General features: G+C 44.7%; 1 protein-coding gene across 3 annotated transcripts in view; it reads left to right on the forward strand.

The window, feature by feature from the left end:
• Positions 1-21,574, forward strand: part of Rift (Riboflavin transporter) — an 89,575-nt gene that overhangs the window by 48,039 nt on the left and 19,962 nt on the right. Inside the window, exon 1 of one of the 3 annotated variants that reach the window (XM_071676405.1) lies at positions 18,570-19,142. The exons of the other annotated variants lie outside the window; for them this stretch is intronic. The gene's annotated coding sequence lies outside the window, so the exon portion shown is untranslated. Of the gene's footprint in view, positions 1-18,569; positions 19,143-21,574 lie in introns of those variants that run through there. 3 annotated transcript variants of the gene reach the window in all.

A 21,574-nucleotide genomic window follows, 5' to 3' on the forward strand; every position in this document is an offset into this window, starting at 1 on the left:
GCATTTTATTAAGTCCTGTGTGTGTGTATGTATGTATGTGTGTATGTATGTGTGTGTGTGGTGTGTGTGTTGAAGAGATCATGTCAGGTAAGTCTGGTAAATGCGTCGCCTTGCAGAAGTTGGGCTGTGATGAATGTTCGGCTATTTACTACTTCTGAACACCCAATTCCAAGTGAATCTTAGGTCACTCTCGAAAGGTTACCCTCGAGAAGTAATCCTCCAAAGGTCACGCTTGAGCTCTTGGCATTTAAGTGATCGTTTGACCTCTCATGTACAGGTGGACGCTTGACCTTATGTGATCGTTTGACCTCTCATGTACACGTGAACGCTTGACCTTATGTGAATGTTTCATATCTGGTTATTACATGGCCTTTTCTCGAACGTTTGGCTTATCAAACGTTTTACCTCATGGTCAATTAGCCAAACCATGAACTCTTGCCCTGTCATGTACCCCTGGCCTGTAATGAACGCTTGGCTTCCTTAGAACTCGTGAACGTTTGGTCTCTCATTAGAACTTAGCCTTTAGGGAACACTGAGTACCAAGTGAACGCATTTCCTTTATCAACAATCATTCGTCTTGGTTCGAGATCGATAGAACTCCTTAGTCAGCAGAGGCTGGCATCGAGTAAACGCTTGATGGCAGGTGAACGCGTGGTGACATGGGAAGTGCTTGGTGTCGAGTGAACGCTTGGCGTCTGGCGAACGCGCGGCCCTTCACCCTGATGGTGATGAAGAGAGATGTGAACACCTGGAGACGTGTGTGTGTGAACCCTTGCCACCATGTGGTACGCCTGCCCTTGGTGTGTTGCTTCATTGTGCTTGTGTCAAAGTTCTACTCATTTGAACTACTTATTTAAACTGAAAAATAAAAAGATGTATTACCGGACGCATGGGGGAGGAGGTACGCTAGTAGAAAGAACTTATACATTCAGCGAGGAAGAGGGTAGTACATTTACTCCCGCCGTTTTCTACGAGGTCTCCCTCAAGGAATTACAGGAGCGGGTGTGCTCTGATAACGTAGTATCATCCTTCATTACGTCACCGGGTTACGACGTCCTGAAAAGAAATCGAATGACGAATTGTTCGTGTTCTCAGTGGGTAGGTGGCTGCTAGAAATGGGGACTTTGAGGTAATGGTGAGGGGGGGATGGGATGAGGTTGGGTGGAAGTTGGTGGAGGTTGCTGAGGGGGGGGTTGGGTTGGGGATGTCAACCGGCTCTGTCACGCTGGCGGAGATGGAGATAATAAAAGATACAACAGCTGCCTGCTGATGTTGTAGCAGAAATTGGCGATAAAATGTCCAAGTTCAGTCGTCCAAAAGTGGTACTTCATATCACATATACAGACATGGGGAAAAAAATGTATATATGTTGATGTGAATAAGGATATCTGTTTCGCCTGTTAGAAATATATCAAAAGAGATCCAGACTAAATACGGAAAAGTAGAGTTGCGAGTCGAGAATACCGGAGGTGTGTGTGTCTCGGACTCCCGAAGACAACAAGGAGTTTACCAGGTGTTGATAAACTGTGTCAGCAGGAGGAGGAGGAGGAGGAAGGGCAGTGTCGTGCTGACCTTGGCCAATATAATCACCCTGGGTCAGTGGACTCGAGGAGCAGCAGCTGCCACTGACCTCCTGCCTCAGTGGCCCAGTTATCCAGCAGGTGTTCGGCTACTGAACATAAGAAGGGTTAGGACGCCAGCATTCGAACTAGGCTACGCTACGCTAGATTAGGCTAGGCTAGGCTATTGTAACCTAACCTAGCCTAGTCAACCTCGATTAGCCCAAGTTAGCTAGTCTTCGGCAGACTGCTTCCTAACGGGAACTACAAGTAGTTTATGTTCGTTGTTGTGAACATTAACACTGCTATAATTTGCATTTATAATGTGCCAAGTTGCAGTGCTCATTGATCTTTATTATAACTAGATCCCTTTATGACTTGAAGCTAAACTGTTTGTTTTTTTTAAGTGTCTCTTTTTGTGGGTATAACTACTTACCTTTATAACCTGCACGTAAAAGCTAATTAGTATTTATTACTGTGTAAAAGTAGTTACCGCAAAAACGTAACGCTTTTAAAAGGAAGCAGTTACAGTTGTCCTGTACTTTTATTACGAGTGGTTACAGGTAATGTCCCGTTCTTCTGATACAAATGTGTAACTACGTGTTATACTCGCGTTGATTAACTGGAGAAGTTATGATAGATATAGTGAGTTGATTTTCGCGACAGTTTTGGTCAGATTATTATAGTGTGGCCTTGTATCAAAATCGCGCTGAGTTAGACATCCGAAAAGACACGCGAAAAAGAAAAATGATGACTTTTCTGTTTCTTGGTTCTTAAAAGTAACAGGTTACTGTTACTTGCTACATGTGTCCGTTACTTCTGTCGTTACTGGGGAAAGTAGCGTTGCCAGCCGTTGCTTGCAGAGTGAGCGCGCTCTACACACACACACAATCAGGCGCCTGCCAAGAAATTCCGACGGTGTTGCATGACGACTTATTGCCTTTCATCTGCGTTCCCTCCCTCACCCCAACTCCCCAAGCCCGTCCTCTGTCCCTCCTCCTCCTCCTCATACCCCCGACTCCCCCTCCTCTCTGCATACTTGCATGCGGGGTAGAGGGAGGAGGGTTTGGGGGTTACTCCTCTACTGCAGCGGTGGCCTGATGGATAGAATATCACCCGCCGTATCTCAAGGTGTCACTTGCAAGGGAGATATCCGTCCATCAGGCTCCACATACGGTAGGGTGACAACGACGAGAGGAAAGGCGGCCTGGCTCACACCACTCTCTCTCTCTCTCTCTCTCTCTCTCTCTCTCTCTCTCTCTCTAGGCCAGACCACCTGGAATGAACCTTGGGGTCGCTATGACCTGTGTGTCTATAATCTACGTAACTCTCTCTCTCTCTCTCTCTCTCTCTCTCTCTCTCTCTCTCTCTCTCTCTCTCTCTCTCTCTCTCTCTCTCTCTCTCTCGGGCGCCTCTGGCCCCAGCTTCTTATCATTACCTGCGAGATTGGTACATCGCTTTTATCAGTATTAACGTCGCGTTGCAGTCCAGAGTCGGGGCTGTGTATGCAGAGAGACGTGTGTGTGTGTGTGTGTGTGTGTGTGTGTACTTGCTCGTTATAACAATTAGAAGTGAATACGCTCCGTCAATTAACAGAAATGCGTACGCTATATAAATGAATAGAAATACGTCCATAAACATGCGGAGGGAAATGCATACGCTGCATGTAAACAAAGAAATGCATACGCTGTGAATGTAAACAATGAATTATATGCACACGCACATTATAAACAAACAGATATGAATACGCTTTGTGTGTGTGTGTGTGTGTGTGTGTAAGCAAACAGAAACACATGCACTACCACATCCGTGTGGATAAAAAAAAGTTAGTGTCCCAGAGGATCAGACAGAATACTTGAAAGCTGACAAGCACATGTGTATATAATCAAACCTAATTTCCCAGACGATGGCATCGCTACAATGTCTAGCATTGTGCATCTGTCCGCCTCACACAACTGGCTGTTTTAATCCCTCCCAGGCATGATCAAGCGGGATCAGGATATTCTCTCTCTCTCTCTCTCTCTCTCTCTCTCTCTCTCTCTCTCTCTCTCTCTCTCTCACACACACACACATCTGATCCTCTATATGTTAAACTGTTATCTCTCGTATTGTGTGTGTATTCAAAATATGTTCTGGGTTGTGTTAGTGATGGATGGGGTTGAGTGCAAGACGATTGTATCAGGTGTACAGTCATGTGTAAAGAGCTAATGACCCTGGAATGTCTGGAAGTCAGTGAAAGGAAGATTTATTTGCGAGGAGCAGCAACAGTGCTCACCATGTAGCAGTACGGCGTAGCGACAGAGCAACGAGAGAGAGAGAGAGAGAGAGAGAGAGAGAGAGAGAGAGAGAGAGAGAGAGAGAGAGAGAGAGAGAGAGAGAGAGAGAGAGGAGGGGTCACGCCTGAGTATTCACTACATCCTCCCCATCTTAATCTTCCTTGGTAGGGCGCTGCGACCCTGGAGTGTGCTTGACCTGACCCTTGAGGGTCAGACCACAGGCCACGCCACTATACCCGACGGGTAATGCTGTCGTAAACGCCTTTCAGAAGGTTCAACGTATGACCTTACCCTAAGGTCAAGCTGAAGCGATGACGTTGAACGGGGCAGTTCGGTAATGGTCAGGCGTAAAAGCGCTGCCTCGTCATAGTACTATGCCTGAAGACCATCCTCTTGTTGGTGAAAACAAGAGAGGGGGAAGCTATTGGCCGGGAACATCAAGACGTTGTAAAGTCTGAAGTGTTTGTGGCTGGGGATGAGTGGAGCGAGCGAGTGGTGGGTGTACAGACAACCTTCCTGGCGCTGCATATAGAGGCATGAGAGGGGAAAGAAATGTGGTTTCCCAATATAGACGTTCTTCACACTAGAGGGCGTTGGGTGTTAGGTCATGCCAGGCTTGTATTTTTGTCTCCCTTGTTCTATGCCAATCAGTTAGCCAGTGTACTGGGCGTTGGCTTGTTATGACAGTGTAGGTACGCTTACATCATGGTCTCTCTTGGTCATTTTTGCCTTCGCAAGCAGTTATGGCATCAGGTAATTCTTTCTACCTGCAGAGGGAGCTTGTGCTGTGAAGGCTGGTACACCACAGAGAAATGTCTTGTAGATAGATTCAGAATTCTCCTCCAAACATGATTTTGAAACTGGATCTCCAGCAATCTACACATTATCAGGTTCCCGCCGATCATCTTCTAAAGTTGTTGTACAATGCTTGTGTTATCCGCTGTCGATCGTCACTTGAGCTCGTAAGAAAGTACGATTTAGTCTTATTTACGGAGATAAAAATGGAAAAGAACACAGCCAGACATGCATGAAAATGGTGATAATGTGATTATACACTGTTAGGAGAATTGCTTATGAATCTTTATATATTTTTGGAGAGTTGCGTATGAATCTTAAAGTAGCGGTGCGGGAGAAAACGCTTTTCATCTCCGTGGAATTGTTGACGAGGAGGAGGTCTAGAGATCCACCTGCTGCGGGAGGACTGATCCTCCACTTTGCACGGACACCGTGATCAAAGAGAGAGGGAGGTCATGAGAATGAAGGTTGTTGAGAAAAGCCTGGGAACCTTTCTTTCATTTCCCAAAAAGCTCGTATCTCCGACGACATTTTGACACGAAGTAAAGCTGTCGCGTAGAGAGATTACCTCTCTGTTTCCCCGACGACAGTTTGCCATTAAGCAAGGCTAGCGCGTCGCGCTCACCGCAGGAAACCTAAGGAGGGCTACGAGTGAGTTGTGTGATATACGTGTTGTCAAGTGTTACGTGTGAGGTAGAGAGACTGCAGATCAGCAGCTGGCCGACGTGTGGGGGAACCCTAATACGGTTCATACCGGAGATAAGCAGTTGTTAACGAATAGGCGAACGGCTCTCGCTAGACGCGGGTTGTGAGGGATCCGAGGCGCTACAGGAATAGGGTGAGTAAAGGAGCGGAGACAAAAATTTGGAGGCTACTAAGAAAGTAAAAATCACATCCATATATTTTTCCAATTCTAACTGTTCTGAGGAGCGTCTCGCTAGGTATGTTCTGAGGTGGTGGTGAGGACAGGAAGCTGGAGGTGGGGTTGGTTTTGGTGTCATTGTCTTAATGATAGTAAGAATGATAGTAAACCTGTTTTTATTGCTGGGCATCTGATAGGGCTCCTTGCTACCTTGTGTGTGTGTGTGTGTGTGTGTGTGTGTGTGTGTTTTTTTATCTATATCTTGAGTGTTTGTGTTTTTGTGTAAGTGTTTTGTTTGTGTATTGCTATATATATATATATATATATATATATATATATATATATATATATATATATATATATATATATATATATATACACACAAGATATCATAAACTTTGTATTAGTGATGGTCTCTACAGTTTAGATAGCTTTATTGATAAAATTTGTAAGCAATTCCCCTTCTTGTTCACATAATAAGTTTATGGTACGCTCGTTGTCTGTCTTGGACAATCACGTATTTACCAAATGGCGTCCTAGCTACGTCTCTTCGCTGTATATCAACTGACTTGTATTTCTTTCTTGTATATTTCCTGATTATGTGATTATGACACGAAAGTGCACTTGGGAACTTATCGTGTTTCATTTTCCCCGTGGACTCAAAGGAATATATATATATATATGTATATATATATAACTGAAAGGGAGGATTTCTAGCTCCCAGTTCCCTCCTCTTTTAGTCGCCTTTTACGACACGCAGGAAATACGCGGGAAATATTCTTTCTCCCTTATAAGGTTGTTGAGTCAATACATCACTTGTGTGTTTCCGTCTCTTTGCGACATTCCTTCTTGCTCTTACTTTCACTGGTGTGAGCGAGAACATGGCTCTAGATCCTACCGACATGGACACCACACAGCCAAGCCTTCCTCACGAACTGTTGTGATTAACCAGAGGCAGTTCCTGTACTTACCAAGGATTCGAAGTGAGATAAACGTCTCATAGTGCGAGAGACTATCTCAAAGCGAGGCAGACTATCTCACAGAGAGACAGGCAGAGGCAAAAATATATGTATATCTCGTAAGGTAGTTAGGCAGTCAGCCAACTAGCCAGTATACCTGGGCAGCCAGGCCGTCTGTAATGGTCAGCCAGGCCGTCAGCCTGCTGGGCTGCCAGTATCAGCCAGGCTGTCAGCCAGCTGCATCCATCCACACTCTTCTGTAAGCTAGCGACAGCTGGCACTTTTGTTTTTTGTCCTGTTGTCTCCTCACACCGCGTTCTCACAAGCCACCCTACCCTGTATTGTGCATTATTTTCTTCCACGCTAACACTCCCTTCCCCGGCCCAGCCTTGGATAGGTAGCGGGAGGGGAGGAGTAGACTCGGTCTGGTCGGATAGCAGGCTGGGCCAGTGCGTCGGCTGGTTGAGTAGACTATACAGGGATCAGATTTGCTCTGGTGGGGCTAGGAGGCAGATTTTCTCTGGTGGGGCTAGGCGGCAGCCTGGTTATGTTCCTGGGATGGAGAATGTGGCCTTAGCCAGGTCAAGTATGGGACTCAAGAATGGGGGTCAGCAATTAGTGATGAGATGGGGTGATATGAAGGCAGCCAGGTCACATATTATTAGGTAGGATATAGGGCAGGTTCAGTCCTATACTGGGATTAGTATAAGCTCATCCAGGTCATATGGTGTGACTCCTCACGTTATTTACCAGGTCAGGTGGTTGTGGATTTGGATTTAGGAACCAGACGGGTCGCCTGATGGGGCTAGGTATAGCACCAGGTATATGGGGGAGGAGAGGGAGGTAAGAGAATCCGACCCCCCTTGGCTAGGTAGGGCGTCCGGCCCAGACTAGACACAGGACAGAGCAAGTATGGAAAAGCGGACCTAGATGTGTGGGAGGGGGGAAGTTGGCCGTGCAAGCAGTCATGTGCCGGTGACAGATGGGGTGGGTTGGCTGTGCTTGGCTGGCACTAGTGCCATCTGAGCCAACTTCTGGCACCCCTCTCCCTCCCCACACACACATACACACCCTCCCTGTACCACTAGCTGATCGAGCAATATTAGGAAATTCTGTGTTGGTGAAATTTTTCCTCTGGTTGTGTTTGGATGGTTTGAATGAGGGGTGGGAAGTGGTGGAGAGAGAGAGAGAGAGAGAGAGAGAGAGAGAGAGAGAGAGAGAGAGAGAGAGAGAGAGAGAGCTAGCTCTTATGTAAGGTAAGACAAGACGTGCGAATCTTGAGCACGACGACACGACTCATGAACACGACGAGGCGGCGACCCTTAAGTTTGATGGCCCGTCCTTTAAACTGACCTTTAACGATCCCACCGTCATCCTCAGAGGTCGAGCCGTTGTCGTGCTGGGTCGCATTACTGAGGTCAGGAGGTTAAGGGAAGATGAGGAAATGCATTGAAGTAACACTAGACTGAGACGAAATGATGTTACTGAGTCACCCAAGTTCTCCAGCAGATGGAAACTACCCCACGGAACAGAAACGTGATTGCGACATATGCCACGACCTTTTGTAAATAAACTCTTAAACCCTCACCAACAATCGAAAGGTCTGGGGCATCACCATTGTTTGTTTTCACACCTGGGAGAGACCAGAGACGTGTCAGATAACAGCCATTTTCCACTAGATGTAAACTCCCATGAGAGGTAAACTGACTCTTCTTATTGTTGCATAATGATGACGATGGTGGCGGTGGTCCAGCTCTAGTGGCTACTAAGGACGTTATGGAGTAGAGGGAGTTGGACACCGATGGTCGAATCGTCGGCTACTTCCTCAAGCATCCCATCTGCTTGCCCCGCAGGACGTCCACATTTGAGGAACTATGAGGAGGAGATGGCCTCTGAGAAGTGCACAGCCTGAGTACGCTCACAGGGGAAGACTTCTTTGCCGCCCAGTAATGATAGCCACAGAGGTCCTCCGTCTCAAGGTTGCGAAAGATAAAATTTAGTAAGCTGACGAGGCAGTGGGTGGCAGAGGAGGTCATGTTACCAAAACTGATGAGGATCTGTGAAGTTTGTGACATGACTCCCTGTTTGTGCCAGCTGTGGCGAGAGAAAACAAGAGCATCAAGCGTAAGGAATTTCCTGGAGTTCTTGTGAACGTGAACCGCTTTGAGGGAGGTACATGCTAGGAAGGTGGTGGAACCACGGATGATTGTGTCAGTGTTCAACGTGACCCGTGAGTCAGTGAGCCTTCTTGTTTGCTGGGTGGGCCAAGACCCACTTACTCTCCCACTCACTCACTCACCCTGCCCATCACTGCCATCGAGAAATATGCTCGACCAGCTGTGTACAGACACGTCATCTGGATCGACCCCCCACCCCACACCGGCCCCGACCCACAACCCCCACACACCACCGAGCGCCCCTACCCATATTCTAGTGCCAGTGCCAGGAAGGAGTAGGCAGTGCCGGGAGGACGAATATGGAAGGTGGTGGTATTCATGTTTCTCTCGTGTTTATCATGACACATTTCCTTATCACCTCACATGGCAATATGATAGAATTCTAAAAGTGAAAAAAAAAAAGATTCTTTAATGTAAGATGTATGGGTGAAGGTACCAGACAGAATATAACAAAGATTGAGGACGATAAAAGCACAGAGACATTATCCCTGTATGAAATTTGATAAAGAAAATTTTGGGTGCTTGTCGTGTTTTATTGATCACTATACTCTTAGATGGCATAGTCATAGATGAAGACATGTTTAAGAATAGTCTCTTGTAATCCTGTGGACAATGATGGGTTGTTTGTCACGCCACAACTAGTATGTACAAGCTACAAGAGGGAGTCTTCATAATTCTTTCATTATCTTTGGAATGCTCGTGAGACATGCAAACATTGTGTTCAGTAAACAGTCATGGCTAGGCAGGGCATATAATTGTCTGTCGCATATCAACGGGCCACATCCACAGTGAGTGTATGTAGTCTTAGACTTATCTTCAAACACCTGAAGAAAGTGTTAAAGATTATTGGTTTGGTGGACGTAACTTACATTGTCGGCTTGATCTCCCCGCTAGCCAGACTGCAGGAGAGCCAACGCGGCTTCATGGGGTCAAATGTTATCACTGGAGACGACAGAAAGAACGAGGAGAAAAATTTTACATTTGGGTCGATTCGACAAAATTTTGCTGTGGTGTTCTTTAGTTAAGATTTTCAGCCATGTTTTCTTTTTCCGTTCGTTGGAAAGAGAAGCAGCCGACTGTGGGTGGGTACGTGTTGTGGCTAAGGTCTTGTCCCTGCCGAGACTTCTGCTTGTGTGACACGACTCTGTGGCTTAGAACTGGTGAAACCAGAGGCATGTATGATGCTATGCCTGTTATGTTTGTTAAAACAAACACTAATTACGAAGAAAGGTAGGTCATCAAATAGCAAACTTGCTTCCAACAGGATCCATGAGGAACCGAATCACAAAAAGAACCCATGAGGAAGAGAAACACATTTAGATTTAAACCAAGCTGAAGTTCATCTTTAAGAAGAAAGACAATTTTTCGATGGACTGTGGAGAGGCAGTTGCACCGCCACACGAGAGAGTGTAAGTGTATATCCTTCATTAGGAAGTGCCTGGGACGTGGAGTAAGGAGTATAATTCTCCCATGTTAATGTTCGGGTGTAAGGAGTGTGTGGGAGAGGCGACGTGTAAGGGGCTCGGAGGTATTGTAACACCCATAATTTCTTTGAGAGGCGGTAACGCACACTTGTCACACGCGATGGTTGAGTTTATCAGTGCGATTGTAACGTAGTGGTGGAGAGTGATGTCACGTAAGGTTCTTGGGGTGACAGCTACCAGCTGGGGAACGGGGAGGAGGTAGGGGAAGGGAGGAAGAGAGGAGAGGCTGTGTGGAGGAAGTGGTAAGGTTCAAGGGCTAGGGTGAAAAGGTTGCTCATCTTCGACAGTGGGGACTGGAAGAGCCTCATGGTTACTCGCCCTAAACATTAGGTACTGGAAGTGCACCGCAGCTACTCACGCGTTGATGCATGATACATATTAGGATGCTTTGGTCAACTCGAACAATTCCTACTAAGTATAAGGAGAATGAAATGCTTTCATTTATATATATATATATATATATATATATATATACACACACAAGCGTGAACCTGAATCAAGACAGAAGCGCAGAATTTATACGATTTTTAAGCAAATTCATGAGTTGCACTTCACTGTCATAGAAAAAAAAATTGATGAATATTCTAACAAAAAAGCAAATACAGGAAACTCAGCTGACACGAACATCAACGTGAACTTAAAAATAAAGCAGAACTCAACTAGCTATAGTTAGCCCTAAAAGTATTCATTTTCTGTGAGGCAGCCAGGGAATTAGAGAAAATAAGTATAAATACAGGGGTAGCTATTATATATTTTTTTCGTGCTGTAGTTTGTCTCGGTATTCATGCCTTGGGTCCCACACACAATATTCTCCTTTTAAAATTTACATATTTTCTTTATTTTTCAAAAGCAAATTTATCAAGCTCACTCTGTATGGTAGATATTCCTAATGAAGACGAGACGAAAACATGTAGATACCTATTACTGTATCGTTGCAACATTTCTTTATGGTCACGATGACTCGGTGAATACTGTAACCCGAGACAAAATTCATCAGTGAAGTATGTACCCCCTAGACAAAATTCATCAGTGAAGTATGTACCCCCTAGACAAAATTCATCAGTGAAGTATGTACCCCCTAGACAAAATTCACTTGCTGATTGTCTTCAGAAAAAAAATCACCACAGGACAATATTCACTCGTAATATATATCCCCGGACAGAATTCACCAGTATAGTAGGTTCCGTGGACAAAATTCAGCTGTTATCTATAACTATATTTCCACCCCGGACGAAATTCACCACAGAACAGATGCCCCCACTCTCGTATACCCTCGACTTACGAGCTGTTCATACGCTCCACGTTCGGACGGTACAATGTATATATATATATATATCCCCCATGGACTTTGTATATGACTGCGCTGGCTGTTCGTATGGCCAGGGGTTAAAGGAACAACCTAATGACATTTTCTTTACCCGATGCGAGAATGGAAGACCACACCTATATCCTCATCTTTGCTCAGTGTTGAGGGTACGTAGGTACAGATTTCTACATCATAGTCACTGCTTCACTGCTGACAGTATGGTTTGTCACTGTCTACGACTTGTTTCCGTATCAGTGTTGACGGTATGGCCTGCCATTTTATCACTTCTAACCTTGCATCTTGTTATCGATGGCTGCATGACCTGTAGCCGTATCACCCCACACCTCGCGACCTGCCACTGACAACACATGTATCTTTGACTAATAAGTAATCAGTCACTCTAAAAAAGTGAAGCGAACAAGCAACGCCCTCTGCAACCAAAGACACCAAGGCCACTCGAACTGTTCTTGAATGAAAATATAATATATATATATATATATATATATATATATATATATATATATATATATAATTTTTTTTTTTTTTTCAAACTATTCGCCATTTCCCGCGTTAGCGAGGTAGCGTTAAGAACAGAGAGCTGGGCCATTGAGGGAATATCCTCACCTGGCCCCTTTCTCTGTTCCTTCTTTTGGAAAATTAAAAAAAAAATTGAGAGGGGAGGATTTCCAGCCCCCCGCTCCCATATATATATATATATATATATATATATATATATATATATATATATTAGAAAGGATCACAATTTTGCGCGTGACCAGGTATATTCCTAAGAGCCTACACTCCTACTCTTTAGCTGTCATATATAACGCATCTAAATCATAGCCCACCGTCCTCAACCAAGGCCTCTCCCCGTATATTACATCGATCCACTTCATTCTATCCCATGCAGGCTTCTCAGTATACCTAACTTTGGTTATTCATATGATTCTTGAGAGCTTGGTGTTAAATGTACAAAAAAAAAGCATCAGTTTCTTCATGGAATACTGAATACCTTGTGTGGTGTGTCTCTACAGCAAGATACCCGTATGATAAATCTTATATCTTGATGCCCATCTTTGTATCTATGCGTCTTGAACGGATATTGAATTTGTTTTGGTAAGGACTGTGAGGTGGAGTTCACTCCTGACAATGGTGGTAAGATGCTTTCAGATATGGGACCAGAAACATTCCCAAGGCTTTCTTATAGATGGTGGTCAGCATCATATTATATAACAATTCTTTCTTATATGTAGGGGTCAGCATCATGTTATATAGCTATAGTCTCTTCTATATGAGGGTCATCATTATGTTATATAGCAGCAGTCTCTATCATATGGGGTCAGCATGTTATATAGCAATACCCTCTAATATATGGGGGTCAGTATCATGTAATATAGCAATAATTCTCTTGTATATGGTGGTCAGTACCTAGTATTTCAGCCACTCCACCTTACGGCCTGGAGTATAAGCTGGCGTAGTTACTGTAAAATAACAATTTGCTGACTGTATCATCATCTTGGAGTTGCGGGGTGATAAATGTACACCCAGAGAAAATAAGGTGACGTAACTCTTGTGCAAGCCATTAGGGTTGTTTGTTGACTACCTGGGTACATTCCTATTACTCGACTTGTAGAAGATGGAGATCGTAATTTCCCATTACATCAGCATTGCATCGTGATGGCTCCTAACTTGGTAGAGTTTTTCATTTACTCACGCATCTGGTCGATGCTGGAGCCCATCCAGGCTCTCGTAATCCTAAGAGATTCCTTGTTTATCTCGTTAGTTTAGTAGCGTCACCTGCAAACATACTCGTGTGGTATCTAGGTGTGTCTATCGGTATGTGTACCATAGATCCCTTTGTTAACATTTACCGTAAATGGTTAGATATTTGTTTATCTTATCAGTCTTTATCAGATAGAGCTTCTGTACAGGAGACCACACGATTTATAATGGTGTCTCAGTCAAGGGAGGCGGGGTACAGACGCATTCAGTTGAGGAGATAAACGAGAGATAGCAAGATCTGTGTGTGACACAGTCGGTGTCACCTGCGGTCAGAACTTGACCTACATGGGGTCACAGGAGCTCTTGGTAGCCGTCATCCCCATGTCACTTGTGTGGCGCGTTCCATAAGGAGACGCAGTGACACTGAGAGTTCGCGTTTCTATATACGATCGGAAGCGCTAGCGAGCAGAAGAGGACTTTTGCCGTGCTTTCTCATACACTGATAACGGCAAGAGATTGTCTTTATCCGCTAGAGAGATGGAGAGATCAATATATCACGTCATCGAAAATTAGTAGATATGTAGTGTTTCGTGTACTTATACGCATCAGAGAAGTGCTTTATTCCAAAATATAGAGATTAGTAAGCAAGCGAGGTGTGATTGTCAAATGCAAACTACCTAACGAGGTTTATTCAGATGGAATGATATTTGTGGAATACGAACCTTAGCACAGGTTCTCTGGAGTCGGTTTTTGTGATAAGTATTTGTCGTGACTCAGTAAAGACGAAAGCACAGTGCACGTGATACGATTTAATGGCAAATTCGTTGTATTATGATTTAATTTGTGAGCTGCTTTTTTAAGAATTGTGATTTAATCGCCAATTTTGTGTGGAGTGATTTAGCATCAAAGTCTAAACAGATGCTGAAGTATAGCATTGAATTATAAGTTTCGTGATTCAGTAGCAAGTTGTGTGTGTACACCTGATGACTTGATCGCGAATTTCATGTAAGTTTTGTGATTAATTGAAAAATGATATATACGTGTTGTTGATTAATCTCAGAATTGCATTATTCTTTTATTTCAATTTCTTCTTGTATTTTGTAGCCACATATCAAGAAGCCTCAGTATCATGATTTTATTCATCATTCGTAAAGATGATAAACTTGTCGATATCATAAGAATTATCAATGATATGGTTATCATGGATCATCATAATCATTTGTTAATCTGGGTGCTGAAAGGGTATTCATCTCACACGTAACATAAGCGTATATTGAGAAGGATTACTGGAATATTGCAATGAGCGTGATGCTTTGATGATTCACAAGTAAAGACAAACAATGAAATATAGTTGTATGAAACATAGTAAAAACGGGCACAAGACTTACGTTTCCCAAGATGTTGTGTATTAGAAAAACGTTCCGATGTTCTCTTTCCCCATGGCTTCATGCGTCTCTTCCTGCGTCTCTGCCTTTTGGAAAGCGGAAAAAGGCAAATACGTGCACAGAACTGTATGGTTGCATATCTGTATTAGTTAAAACATTGAGATTTTGGGTTGCCTCTAAAAGGAAAATCTTAATATGAGACCATATTTCTTTTGTTCCTGACGCTACCTTAAGAAGGGAAAGCCAGTCACTAGTAAGAAAAGGAAATGGTTTCAGATGCTCTTAATGGCACACTTGTTCACTTGGGTTCAGGAAGGGTGGGTTCATCCGGGATCAATTGCAGATGAAGAGGAACAGATAAAAGAGTAGAGTTACCCCTCCACACGGCACTGTACGTGACGACATCTAAGGTTTCCTTTTTTCTTCCTTTCCGTAGAAAACGGTTCATTATGCGATATCTGAAAGATTCTCTCTAGTGTAGGTAACTAAGGCTAGTTTAATTGGCAATTACAGTTGTTGTTGTTGTTGTTTTGGAGGGTGAAGATGGGGTTGCTATCTGAGTTTGCAGTTATTGTCTGACTGGTTCAGAAGACATCACATCAGCCAATTGTAACAGTCCGTTTCATGTTGAATATACGTTTCTTATTTTCTTAACTAACGAATTGACAACTTGCGATTTGATAGCTTGTTAACAACTTGCCGCTTGACAAATGGCAAACAACTTGCCATTTTAGAGTTTGTTGACATCTTCAGATTAGACTTCCTGCTGGCAACTTAAAATTCCGCACCTTTGTCATCTGTGGAGCCTGTGTTCTGTGAGAGGAAAACATTAGTACAATCACACGCGAGGATAAGTGTGAAACTTCGTGTTAAACTGAGTCTTGACCCGACTTGCGTCATGTAAGCCAGTCTTTCTCTCCATCTTCATTGTACGCTTATGTAGCTGGGTCGCCGCTCAGGTGAGCCGAGTATGGGAGGTCACTGACAGCAGCAGCAGTCTGGGCCTCATCTCCATCGTGCGTTGAGCGCTGGGGAAAAACAATGTGTGTGGCACGTCTGTGGTACGATGCGACACACCCATTACCACACGACCATTTCTCAGATGGGAGGTGGAGGATGTGTGTCCACGGAGGATTGGTTAACATGAGAGATAGTCAGGAGCTTTATTTACGCCACAATTTAAAAATTATCAGAAATTTCAGTGTCAAACTTCGTCTGTAATCGTGGTTTGTTTTTTTTTTTTGTCGCTGTATCATAGCCGTAATATACTCAGGAAAATGCTTTCCAATGTCAAAGCGTCTGCCAAATCCAGGCAGCAAAAGACATTGGTTAGTAGTTCATATTATATCCAGTGGTGGCTGTGTTTTCAATTTCTTCATGTTCGGTACTCTAGTTACGGACGAAAGTCCACATCCACCTCGGGGTCATAATTGAGATCCGAGAAGGAGTAAAGAGAAATAGAAATAAGAAAAATTTTTCATGAGTTCTAGAGGAAGAAGTTGGGGGAAAAAATCTGCCCCTTGCAAATGTTCAAGTCGTGGTTGATCGGAAGGACAATGAGAAGGTGGAGTTCCAAAGCTTAGCAGACATTGCATCGGCCAGTCACTACCCTTGAATTGCCAACGGCCACACACCAGTCATCTTGTGACGCAGTTGTTTGCCGCGCATCATGTGAATGCAGTTTACCTTTGAAAGAGAACGGAGTCTTGTGTGTGTGTGTGTGTGTGTTACATGATCATGCTGGGAGGTGCGCTAGGTAAGAGAGGAGAATAACGAAATACCCATGACCGATGCATCTCGTCCCCCCCTAAAGAGCCAGAGTTGCTGAATTCCATTAATAACTTTAAGTACATTCCGTGCGCGGGTATAAGGCAGGAACCCAGACATCCCTCCTCTCCCTTCATCAGCTCGAGGCCAACAGGATGGAGTCAAAACATCATCTAGTAGATATCTACGCCACAGACGTATCCAGTGTTGGAAAGGCTACCACACCGTAAATGAGGAATGGTAAGGTTGCTACCATCATAATCCACAGACTGGAAGACAAAGGTGTGATCATCATCCCATATGATATAGGGACATCTTAAATGTTTATCGCCCATATTGGAAAATATACTTTGGTTTATAGTCTGTTGTCTCACGGCCGATTTAAATCTTATCCATCATGTAAGATATGGTTAGAGCACGGTGGTACGGCCTGAGCACGACGGTACGGCCCGAGCGCGACGATGCAGCCCGAGCGCGACGGTTCGGCCCCGAGAGCGGCGGTGCAGCCCCGAGCGCGACGGTACGGCCCCGAGCGCGACGATGCAGCCCGAGCACGACGGTACGGCCCGAGCGCGACGGTACGGCCCCGAGCGCGACGATGCAGCCCGAGCATGGCGGTACGGCCCGAGCGCGACAATGCAGCCCGAGCATGGCGGTACGGCCCGAGCGCGACGGTGCAGCCCGAGCACGACGGTACGGCCCGAGCGCGACGGTACGGACCATCTGCACAACGATACGGTCTTTGGATACAACGGTACGGCTATAGAGAAGGACGGTACGGCCCTTAAGCACGACCATAGCCTATGTATGAGCACGGTGGAAGGTCGTGGTCTATCAGGGAGGTAGAACCATTCACGAAGACACCAAGTCGAGGTATTTGATTCGATCCTGAAGTACCCAAGTATTCCTCCTTGTTTTGACAGACTGTTCTGACGGTCAACAAGGGCGCTGCAGAAGTGCATACCCTCGCCCCACGGTCCATGGGCACTTGGGTCGCGTCATTCCCCACAAACTGTCGTTCATGTATGACGCTCCACCACGCCATGGAAAATCTGTACATCGCTCGCAGATAACATGAAAATTTACCGGAAATTAATGTGCCGCCGAGAGAGCCCAGGACACCCACACACACACACACAGCGGCATCTCGCTGGGACTCCTGTCTCGAGAACCAAGTTTTTGAAACTGAAATTAGATTCTTACAGAGTATGAGATACAGGAGGGCAGTGTATCCTGTACCCTTGGATACAGTAGTGTGTGTGTTCTCTCGTCATGCGTTGTGTTTCCTGTAGTCTCAGTCATGAGCATCATGAGAATCATGCGTTCAGCAAGAGTAAGGTTTAGGAGGTGAGGAGGAGGTGAGGTTATTGTGTCGAGTCATGAGGTCAACGAGTGTTTGGTCTGCTGACGAAGGTCTTTAGCAAGGCGAGTGTTGGCACTGCATCATGAACTTGTAACGTCGAGAGAGAGAGAGAGAGAGAGAGAGAGAGAGAGAGAGAGAGAGAGAATGATGAGTGCGCAGTGAATGTTAGTATCTATTGAGTTTCCTTCCATTGGCCCAGGTAGCTGACTGTTTTTTTTCTGCCTCACCCACATGTGGGCCGCTGCTTGGCATTCAGTCGACAATCTTACAATCTCTCCCGCTCTCACTTAAGAGTGAACAGTGCACAACTAACTCGACTTTGCTCCTCGTAACTATAAATTCTCTTATGGTGAGCGCTATGCGTTAACTCTACATTTGGGCAAAATCTGCTTGTAATATGGTTCTCTCTCTCTCTCTCTCTCTCTCTCTCTCTCTCTCTCTCTCTCTCTCTCTCTCTCTCTGTTCACTAGCGAAAAGGTATCAAAAAAATTCTCAGCATCATATATCAAAATATTAATATATATTGATCTACAGTATCCCATATTATCATTAAGATATTAAGTCTCGTGTGTGATATATATATATATATATATATATATATATATATATATATATATATATATATATATATATATATTATATATGTGTGTGCGTGTGTGCGTAAAATTACCGAGGAAATTATTACGTAACCCACCAATCTCCTTACCTGAAATGCTTAACAATAAATTTATATTTCTAAGTCGGTCATTTAGTACTGTTTTCATATTTCATGTAATGTTCTTGGCTACTGTTTTATGGCTTACGGTAAAGTTGTCCAGAATGTTACAAAACGTCACTGCGCCGGCGTAACAGACGGGGAATTAGATGTCGTCATAACAGACGGGTGTCGAAGAGTACATATATATAGGACGGCGGACCGGCGGTGGAGGCAGTCGACCCGCGACACTGAAAGGGAACGCGTCACAGAGGCTCTTGTTGACAGCCTTGACTGACGCTGCCCAAACGTGCCCCTTGATACTAGAAATTTTTCCTATTAATTCATTCAGCAACTTATACATAGATTCATTTATTTGCAGGAATCATTGCCATTAAATTTCGTAGTTTTAGTAATTATTTGGCTGTATTTTTGGATCGATAGGGCCAGCAGGTCAGCTATTTTTGTTCAGTAACGCCGCCCATACATGACTGCCTGTCAACACAAGCAGCAGCAGCAGCAGCAACACTCTCAAGTGCTACGAGTCTCCTTGCATGTACCTCACAATCTGAAGACTTGATCTTGGCTTTATCTGGGTTTCCCCACACCCAACCTCCCAACCTCCCCCCCTTCCCCCCTCCCCTCGAGCTTAGCTTGTAATATCACCCCCTCCCCCCGCCACAAGTTTTAAACTTCTCCGAAAAGCTTGAGCTGTAGATCAGGACTCGGAGCCATTTACCGCCTGACGAAGAGCTGCTTCCTACGGTCTGGTGCTCCGCCTGACGCCACTTGCGTAAGTAGCTCCCCTGATCTTTTCCCGCTTGTGTTGTGTTGGTGTCCTTAGAACGGGAGGTGTTACATTGACCCAGCTGAGCAGCTCCTTTAGGGACTCCTGCCAGCTCGGGTGAAGGACAGGTCAAGAGTAAGGTTGCCAGCATTCACTTTCTATTCTTGTTTTCTTCACCGTGTAAACTGGCAAGACATAAATGTACAAGTGTGTGTGTGTGTGTGTGTGTGTGTGTGTGTGTGTGTGTGTGTGTGTGTGTGTGATTACTGTTTATAACGGAGAGAGAGATTTACACTAGTGTTTACCCCGTCTCTTATTCTTGTCTATATGTACCATGTCTTTACTCCTATGTGTATACGTACATACACATAGCCTCAGCTTAAACCAGGTACCCATTTACAGACCTGCCCCGAGATGATGAGTAACACCTTGGTTGTGTGTGGGCCGACGCTCTCGCCCGACCGTGAGCGAGCTGGTGTTGACTCATGGTATGTGTGTGTATGTTGTGTGTGATGATGGTAAGTGACGATTCATTGAATTAATTGCAGCCACTGGTGCAGAGAAACTCCACACTGCATTATACAAGAGCAGTGTAAGACGTGGAGTGAAACAGTCTCTATACAAGTATAGGAGTTAGCTGACACACAGTGTGCATCTTACTTGTGCTGTTCACCGTGGGGCTGTTCTCGCTGCAGTCTGTATGGTCACAGGGTTGGACTCGATACGGTTGTGGTACCGAACTACAACTCACGGAAGGGGGATCTCTGGTGGCAGGAGGTGACGGTGGCGTAGATGGTGCAGTGACTACCGACCATTTTTGCAGATCATGGCCAGGTGATGACTGCAGCGAGCTGGTAGGAGTAGTGTGTTGAGTAGATTTTCAAAGTTGGTACAGGTGGAACGTAGGATGATTTTGCATGCTCTCTTCTGCACCCTCTCTTGACGTCTATTCTGTCTGATAGATAAGGAGGAATACCCTGTGAATTCCGGAAGAATGGGTGTTGTGTAGATATTCTTAAGTTCAAGCTGGAAGTGCATGTGTCTTGAGCCCACGAAAAATGCTGAAACGATGTATAATAATGGTAGTGACGTGTTCCCTCCAGCTTAGCTTGGTATCCATGGCAACACCGAGAAGCCTGGTGGACTGAACGACCTAGGGCAGGTCAGTGAGTAGGGTGACAGCGGTTATAGAACAAGGTTGGAAGCAAGGTTGATATGCCCGAGTACTGTATCAGTCCGGGTGATTGTGAAGGTTCTTGGCGATGATCTAGTTTTGGAGGTTGTCGGAGGTGTGCTGTGGGGCGATGATGTTGGAAGGGCTGTTGTCAACGCCAATGCCAATAGTAGGATTGCCTTATGTGTTTCCATTGAGCAAGTACATCCATAAGGAAGACAAAGGGTAAGGGTCCCACCGTCGCGTCCTCTGGAACGCCACACGTCAGGATCTTGGAAAATGACCCGTCGAAAGCATAGAACCTGGCGACGTGCACTGAGGAAGTCTGCAATTCATGAACTGACACTTTTCAGTATCCCAGTGTTAATGGCTTTGTTGATGATGATCATGTTGCGATCGACAACTTTGGTAAAATCTTCGAGAGTGAAAGCCACAGTGGTCTTCCATCTTTCGATGTTACGTTAGACCAAAATCAGCCAATTTAAGAAGATGGTAAAGGAGGTGTTCATATTACCAAACTGTTGAAGGTCTGTGGAGCTTTGTATATCTGTGCAACTCCAATTACAGAGTAGTTAGGGGTCTGGTTGACTACAGAGACGTATTGCACTCAAAGACTCTAAGTATGGTGGCTTTGGTGTTGAGGAATGACGTCAAGTCTTCCAGCAAACGTGGCATTTTTTATTGGAAAATGGGAATCAGTGATAGGGAACCGAGAGTTATTTTCAGGAGAGAATTCCATACTGATATTCATAGTTAAGTAAAGGCTGTAGGAGGCGGGGGTGCTTTTCTTGAGCGTGTTTGTCTGGAGACTTCAGATTTATCTGGATGTGGGTTTAGTGATGAGGAGGTTGGAAGGCAGGCAGAGGGACACGTGGTGTCTGTGTGTTTATATAGCACCCTGCTGGGTACGATCCTGGGAGGGATCTCTACACACGTGGGGCTTCAGCTCGTTTTGTGTCCATGTGTTCAATTCTTTAATCTTTCATTACGTATGTTTTGATTTTCTAAACAATTTTCAAGAACTTTGGTACAGTACTCTAGTTGCATGTGAAGGTGTTCCTGTTAAAAAAAGATATTTAGATATAACTGTATTTAACGTATTTAGACCAGTTGTACAGTGGTGAGTGGCAGTAACCCAGGTAGGTGTGTGGTGGGTACATTGATTTATCATATGGGTAGTGGAAAATGTTTAGGGACTGATAGCTTCGTGTCCTTGTGATCAAAAGATTCATATGGTTTATAGAAACTGTTCAAGTGGATTTTA

The sequence above is a fragment of the Panulirus ornatus genome, chromosome 23 (genome assembly GCF_036320965.1).
Source record: "Panulirus ornatus isolate Po-2019 chromosome 23, ASM3632096v1, whole genome shotgun sequence".
Classification (NCBI taxonomy): Eukaryota; Metazoa; Arthropoda; class Malacostraca; order Decapoda; family Palinuridae; genus Panulirus; species Panulirus ornatus.